This window comes from Nyctereutes procyonoides, unplaced genomic scaffold, assembly GCF_905146905.1.
Source record: "Nyctereutes procyonoides isolate TBG_1078 unplaced genomic scaffold, NYPRO_anot_genome, whole genome shotgun sequence".
NCBI lineage: Eukaryota > Metazoa > Chordata > Mammalia > Carnivora > Canidae > Nyctereutes > Nyctereutes procyonoides.
In genome coordinates, this window is record NW_026575125.1 from 105,175,787 (window position 1) to 105,183,238 (window position 7,452).

Sequence of the window (7,452 nt, forward strand, 5' to 3'; positions counted from 1 at the left end):
AGGCTACATGTCAAACAAATTTTTCTCCCTTGAGGAATGTTAAAAGCCAGACTGAGGAAGAGAATGGGTAAAGAGCTCTTAGAGGCTTGCATACTCACAAACACAAATAAAGACTATTTGACTGTGCCTTCACTGGGATAAAGGCAGCCTAGTGAGAGGAGAAACCCTGGGGAAGAAATTGAGCATTTCCAGTTCATGCAAGAATGTTAATTTCACTCACTAATGAGAATATTATAGGTACATTTTGTGTACAATGTGCTTTTCACACCAGATCCTCAGTTGGGTATCTCAGCTGGGTTTTGCTTCAGTTTGTTACCTTATAAAGTTAAACACAGATCTAAGGCAGTCACAGCGACTCCAGGCTAACCGGTAGCAGCACCTCAGGCCGTCTGCTAGAGGTCTGTGAGAGGTCCTTCAGATGACTGTCAGAGGGTGGGGGGAGAGCCTGGGTGCGTGGGGATGAGAAGTGAGGAGGGGAGGGTGGTGGAAGCCTTCAAGAGCCCAGTGAGTCTCCGATACATTGCCCACAACGATGGCTCCCTGGGTTATTCAGGGTGAGATTTTCAGTGGGATCTGAGGGCAGGTGTTAGACTTCACTAGTGCCTCTGATAAGTGGCTCAGTTCACTGTTGGCTTTACTTGAAAAGAACATCGTGAAACCCTTTTTCCCTCTCATTGCTTGTTTATTACAGTGCTCTCAGGCATTTCGAAAGCAATATATAATCCAAGGGATATAATATGACATTTGATTATGGCATCAGTCCCATTCAGGATGGCTTCCGGTTTTCTTTCACATTTTCCCATGGGCTAGCCATAGGTTGGCCATCTGTGGCTCAGGTTATCTTGAAGCACCCCTTTCTTTGCAACTCCCATGTCCAGAAAGTCTCTCGTTGATGGTAGGTGGGTATAATATCCTCAGCCCCCAAATAACAACTCCTCTTCGTGTCTGTGTGGCACTCCAATGCAAAAAGCTTGACACTTCATGAGAGTGTTAAAGTGCTGTGCTATTTGCATGAAGGTAATTGATCCATGAAACATACATCTTACTTAGCAATGTGGTTTGGTACATCAAGCTTATGTTTGCGAAGATTACTTCCTGAGCAATAAATATGCTAGAATATTTTATCAGTTGGAGCAGGAGAGACACCTGAAATATGAATTTAAAGGTAGTGGCAAGGATGACCAACTGGCGGCTGGTTTGCCATTGCCCATTTATCTCTAAGCAGCCACTCTAAGTAGCGAAGCAAAGGGCTTTGCTCTCTCCTCTCACAGACATACATCAGACAGAGTAGGAATAGAGTTTTATACCAGCAATTAATTTATTCCTGGAGTCAACAGTTCCAACTAGAGGAGAGTTGCAGTGAGAAGTGGTTTGTTTCCTGGTTCATGTGAATAACTCTCAGGAAGTCAGTTGGATTCTGGCCACTCCAAAGCAAAGGCCAACCAGCAATTGGTTTCCACTGAGGTCCCCTCCAGAATCTGTGAATGTCTGCTGGCAGAGACAAACTTTCTGGGACTTACCATTATATTTAAAGGGAAAAAGTCTGTTTTTTAATTCAGACGAAAACTTCTTGATTCCTTGTTGCCTGTTTGCCATGAGATTTTGAAAAGGCAAACCAGATGCTAGATGTTGAGGAGGAGGAAGCAACCCAATTGTCAAATTGCATTCAGAGCCTATCGCACATTGCTTCGAATCTCCTCAGTGGTGACAAATCTTTGTCCTCTGAGAACAGGCTATATTTGAACAGCTAAAAGTCATTAGAGCCCACACTGGTGAATAAGGTGGGTGATCATGCTTGACAATGAATGTTTTGGATTTAAAAATGAGCTGTATCTCTCCGGTAAGGAGACACATTTTTGTATGTGGCTTCAAAGTGAGCTTTGGAGGCAGTTCAAATAAAGAGAGCCAGAAATGTTGCAACACTAGGGCAGTGTTTTTGTCTTTGGGCTCAGTGTGTGTCCTCCTGTGGGTGCAACTCAGTGTCTTCTTTCACTTGAATACAAAAGTTCTGCTGGTTGGTTGAAAAAGAGAAGCCGCATTTTACTTTGTTGTCATACATTGTATGAATGTGGATTATAACACCTGGAGCTCTTTTTCACATTTTCTCAAGTCTGAGAACAGAATTCTTAGTGGCAGCATGGGGGAACAGAAAGATAGTGGCCTTTGAAATCAGAACAGACCCAGTTCTACTTACAAACTGTGTTAAGTTTTGTTAAGTTTTTCCTCACCTGTAAAGTGGGGTGACACAATATCTATTTCACAACACTTTTTATGCATGTTAAAGCAAAGCCACATACATAAAGGATTTAGTACTGTACCTGGTGCATATTAGGGGCTCAATCAGTTGTTGCTATTAATATCATTATCACTGATATTACATCACGGTCAGTATCACCACCATGATGACCACTGTTACTGTCATTACTACAATTAAGCAGAGATCCAGTGTAGAGAAATAATTGAGAGTCTATTATGGGAGAATCCACTGGTAAGCTGGCACCACTCTAGATGGAGGATATGGGAATGGAGAAGGTATGGAGGAAGGAGAGGCAAAAGAAGTCAATGAATCCAGGGACATTTTGAGGGCACAGTGAAGGTGATTTGGGCTCATGCATCTCCATCTGTTTCTGAGGTTTCCATTTTTAGCAGGATATGTTTGTTTTTCAGGGAAGTTGGTAATAAGAGATTTGTTTAGAGTTTATTATGCAAATGGTGAGAGGTCAAAAACCCATATTGACGTTCTCTTCAATTAGGCTGGAAATATTTATGACATTTAGACAATTAACTGCCTTGTTTACACAAATACTGTGATAAATGAAAACATCTCAGGCTGGCCAGAAACAACCACCACCATCAGCAACACACACAGACACACACACACACACACACTCAACAAGGTGAGATTTGAGCCAGAGCTGAGTCTCCTTTTCTCTCCCAGCCATTCTCTGCTCATCAATTTCATGCTGTTTGGTCACTTTGCCTCGGAGTCCCTCTTTTTTTGCTGATGAGTTTCCCAGTAATGAGGATATTTAAAGGTAGGCTCTGGGGTTTTAAATATGATGGGGTTTTAAATATTTAAATATTATGAACATGTTTCATATGCATACAGTGACTCAGTTGATCCACGAGCTTAGTCAAAAGCTCACGTGGAGTGATTTTGACAGAGCGCCTGCTAACAAGGGGAGATGGGTGAGAAAAGCAGCTGCAAATTCCCGTGTGCTGTTCCTTAGAGGAAGCTGAACATTGCTAAATATCATATGGGAAGCAGTTGGTGGGAAAATGCTTGTCTCATGTGCTTCCGCTTCCTTAGCCTCCTGCCCTGAAGGAAAACTCAGTAGTAGGATCATTAATACAAAGCTGCAGAAATCATGCTCATGGAAGAGAGACATATGTGTTGAGCAGTGGGCCTTCCTTGGAAGTGAAAGGCATTGTGGGAAATGTCTGGGTCAGTTGAATTCCCGCCACTCCACGGAGGCCCTCTCATCGCTATGGAATCTGCACCGTCTATTTTTTTTATTTTAGTTTTTTAATTTTTTAATTTTTTAATTTTACTATAAAAGTCAGTTTATTTTCCCTTCCTGTGTTTCATATTTTCCCTTTTTTGTCAGTAATGAGGAATTAACTGATTGGAAATCTCCTTGATTAAATAACATGAACAAGTTCATAAACACACCACATTTTAGAGTATAAAGCAAGAAGTTGAAAAATATTCCCTAACCCAACACAAATCAAGCAGCCCTCCAAATTGCACATTTCCCCCCAAGTTCATGTCCATAATTTAAAATACATATACAGAATGACCTAAAAATATTGATAATTAGTACAGAATTCACAGCCTTGAAGACATACGTGCTACAAACTGCTAACGGATAGATACCTAGTCCCCAGGCCCTAATAACCCATTCCTGTGATTCAAGGTCATATACTTAATGCCTTACTAGGACAAGAGGTCTGTCCTCTGTCTCTAATTCTAGTCTTCTGCTGAGGTAACTCAAGGAACCCGGTTGTGAGAAAGATCAACTCTCTGAAAACAGGGCTAAGCAGATTAGTGTCCTAGTGGATCCTAATGTCCCCAAAGAGCAAATCTGGAGTTGAGTACTTCAGTCGTGAGCTACACCTTGGAATGTTCATGACAACTGATGATGTACCTTATGGTTCTTGAAGACTGTGTAGTTCCAGGAACTGAATTTTGAATGAAGACAGAAGAGAATGAGGTGACAATAATTTGAAGGTATTTCTGCTTCTGGAGGTGAATAACTTTAGATCAGATAGAGTGACTGAGCCAATCACCATGTAGTGTGATTTTCCCACCACAGTTAACAAAGAGAGTCTTTGTCCAAGGCAGGCTTACACTTGATCCAGCTTGAGCACACTACCAGGATTTGATGCTTCAAAGATGAGTGACTGCTCTTTGCAAACTCATTATCAAAGCAAAATCCAATGCTCCCTTCCTATTCGTGAAGCCCGTCATTGATGCAAACCATGTGCAACTGTCTCGTGGCCACTCAACTTTCTAGGCTGGAGAATTAAGGTGCAAGTCCAAGATAGTATTTCAGGTTAAAAGGATAAATTTCAACAGGCCAAATAAAGAGTCTGGTAGATTCATGGGCCAATCAGTACATTTATGAAACAGTGAAAATCATCCACAGTAACTCATGTAGTGTAGAAAACAGCCTGGCCTTCACCACTGGTCAATATCTCAAGTGGCTGACGCTGTTGAAAGAGGCTTGACAATCTGAGGTTTTGTTGGAGCTCTTAAGACAACCCCCAAATAGGGTGAATTTAAAAAAATAATAGTCCTGATTTGTCTCCCATTGTTTTCCTCTGCGGGCAACACTCACTCACTCAACGTGAGCTTGTTGTCTTTGCATAAGATAGCAGATTTCCCTCACTATTAATGACGAGATAAACAAAATTGTACAACTTGTCATGAGAATGAAAAAGTAGAACACCCATAATCCCAGATTGTCCTGGATCAAAGACACTAAGTCCTGGCCCACCGCAGCTCCAATGCTTCCAGTTCCATCAACAATTTCTGTGACAGTCGCCAAAGCCTCACTGCTCCCTTGGATCAGCTCTTGGCGACCCAGGTCCACAGAAATAGCAGAACTAATCATTTTAGAAGGTCCACCGATAAAAAATCCTGTAACTGCCATCAGAAGTGCATTAAAGGATTTATCGTTTGGAGAATGGCTATACCCAACTAGGGACCCAATGGCCAGAAGTAGACTGAGAGCTAAAACGGGTGCTCTCTTCTGTAATACATCAGAGATGAAACCTTGCAAAGTTCCACCTATAATTTTTCCAACATCGTACCAAATGGACAGCTTGTCAGCTTCAGCCTCCTTCCATCCAAAGTTGTTACTCAGATAAAAGGGTAACCAGAAGAAGAAGGAGTAATTTACTAACTTCAAGCAGGCATAGGCCAGTGAGTATGGTATAACTCCAGGAAGACAACAGGCCTGATAAAAGCTTATTGCCTTGACTTGGGTAATAGTACTGCCTTCTTGGATGGAATAATTAGGCTCATATTCATCTTCGTTTTCAGCATCATTAATCAATGACCTGTGTGAGTCCTCTTCAAAATTTTCTTCTGCCTCAATGCCTGGGAGACTGATTTCCTCTGGTGACACCAGGAGCCCAAAGAAGATGATGATTCCACCAGCAAACTGCACAGCCGCTGTCACCAGAAAGGCATACTTATAACCGTATTGCAGAACAGAAGAAGCTAGGCATGCTCCCAAAATATTGCCCACTGAAGCACAGGCACTCCAGAGACCAAAAACAACTCCTCATCCAGCTCTCCCAAACCAGTTGCCCATAACAGCAACCACACAGGGCCAATCAGTAGACTGCAGCAGGCGATTTACAATCCACAGGCAGCAGTAGAGTCCCTTGTTGTAGAAATGCAGCCATTCTGTGACAGTGCCAAAGAGAAACACCACCAGTGCAGAAGAGCACATGCCAAAAGATAGAACCCATCATAAATTAAGCCGATCTCCAACAATTCCACTGATGAAAAAGCCCACAGCATAAGAGAAGAGGAAAATAGTATCCAGTGTCCCAAGGAAAAGTGTGGCTTCCTCTGTGCTGAGAAACAAATGGTTGCTGCTCCAGATCTCTACAGGCAGGCTAATTGACTTGTTAAAAGCACTTGGGGTCCACTGCTTAGAGATACTGACTTTGACATTGCTAAAAGTTTTTCTTGATGCATGGAGCAACGAATAACTGAAGAAGGTAAGCAGGAACACAACAGCATGATGATGGCTGAACCGGGAGAACAGAGTTCCTCTTTAAAAAATATTTGGCCAGGCCATAGTCTTCCTGACCTTCCTTCTCACCTCTGACCTTAAAGTTTGGACAGTGAATTATTTACATCATTTCTTCTTTCTGAGACCCGCCACAATCACCTCGCTGCGGCCCACCGTCCGGCTAGCTTGGCTCCACTGCCCACAGCCCCTCGCGGCGCCGCCACCTCACCTGCGGCTCCGCGGCCACGGTTCTATTTTTTTATTGTGGGAGAAACTACATAACATAAAACTTACCACCCTAACTATTTGTCAGTGTACAGTTCAGTGGTGTTAAGTACATTCACATTGTTGTGCAACAGAGCTCTAGAATTTTTTGCCTTACAAAACTGAAACTTTAATGTCCCCGTTAAATGACTCCCCGATCCTCCTTCTCATCAGCCCCTGGCAGCTACCATTCTACTTCCTGTTCCTATGAGTTTGATCACTTATTTATTTATTTATTTATTTAATATTTTATTTATGAGAGACACACAGAGGCAGAGACATAGGCAGAGGGAGAAGCAGGCTCCATGCAGGAAGCCCAATGTGGGACTCAATCCTGGAAGCGTGGGATTCACGCCCTGAGCCGAAGGCAGATGCTCAACTGCTGAGCCACCCAGGCATCCCATGACCACTTTATTTACTTATTTATTTAAGACTTCATTTATTTATTCATGAGAGACACACAGAGAGAGGCAGAGACAGAAGCAGGTTCTCCACGGGAAGTTCGATATGGGACTCCATCCCAGGACCCCAGGATCACAACCTGAGCCAAAGGCAGATGCTCAACCACTCAGCCACCCAGGCACCCCAAGTTTGACCACTTTAGATACCTCATATAAGTGGAATCATACAGTATTTGTCTGACTCTAACTGGCTTATTTCACTTAGCAGAATGTCCTCGAGGTCCATCCATGTTGTAGTATGTCAGAATTTCACTCCTTTTTCAGGCTGAATGGTATTCTGTTGTATGGACATACCACCTTTTCTTTATCCATTCGTCATAAATGAACATTTAGGTGTGTATCTTCTCATTTTAAGGGGACCTTACCTCACCGCCCCTGATTTCCACACAGTGTAAAATGCCAAAAGAAAAAGCCCTGAAGGTAGTTAGGGAAATTATGTCACAAGGGTGGCAAAATGAGAGAAGAACATTATTTAA

The 7,452-nt window shown here is 42.6% G+C and overlaps 1 pseudogene; it reads right to left on the bottom strand.

The window, feature by feature from the left end:
* Positions 1–4,841: 4,841 nt before the first annotated feature.
* LOC129518104 (sugar phosphate exchanger 3-like) lies at positions 4,842–6,317 on the bottom strand (annotated as a pseudogene).
* Positions 6,318–7,452: the final 1,135 nt, after the last annotated feature.